We start from the raw sequence: 475 nt of genomic DNA on the forward strand, positions 1-475 counted from the left end.
AAACACATAAGAGATGACCATAATAGGACATCTGACTCACTAGAAAGAGCAGTTAAACTCCAAACCACTAATAGTTATAATTCTGAAAGGGAATGGAAAATAAAAACATTTACCCTATCTTTCCTGGACTGTGCATAGTTTCGGCAATCTTTTGCAACTAAAATAAAATAATTTTAATTTACAACTGGCGTTGCCATCTTCAGCAGGAGGTCAAGGCTCACATATAGACACGAGGCGATAAAGAACATGCCTCGTGTTTATATGTTATAATTTTTCAAAATCTTCCGCGCATATATATATATATTATATATATATATATATATATATATATATATATATATATATATATATGTGTATACATGCATACATACATAATACATACATACATATATATATATATATATATATATATATATATATATATATATATATCGTTTGAATCGACCCTCGTCTGCGTTTGTATGGATGATGGTGT

This window comes from Octopus sinensis, linkage group LG13 (genome assembly GCF_006345805.1).
Source record: "Octopus sinensis linkage group LG13, ASM634580v1, whole genome shotgun sequence".
Lineage (NCBI taxonomy): Eukaryota > Metazoa > Mollusca > Cephalopoda > Octopoda > Octopodidae > Octopus > Octopus sinensis.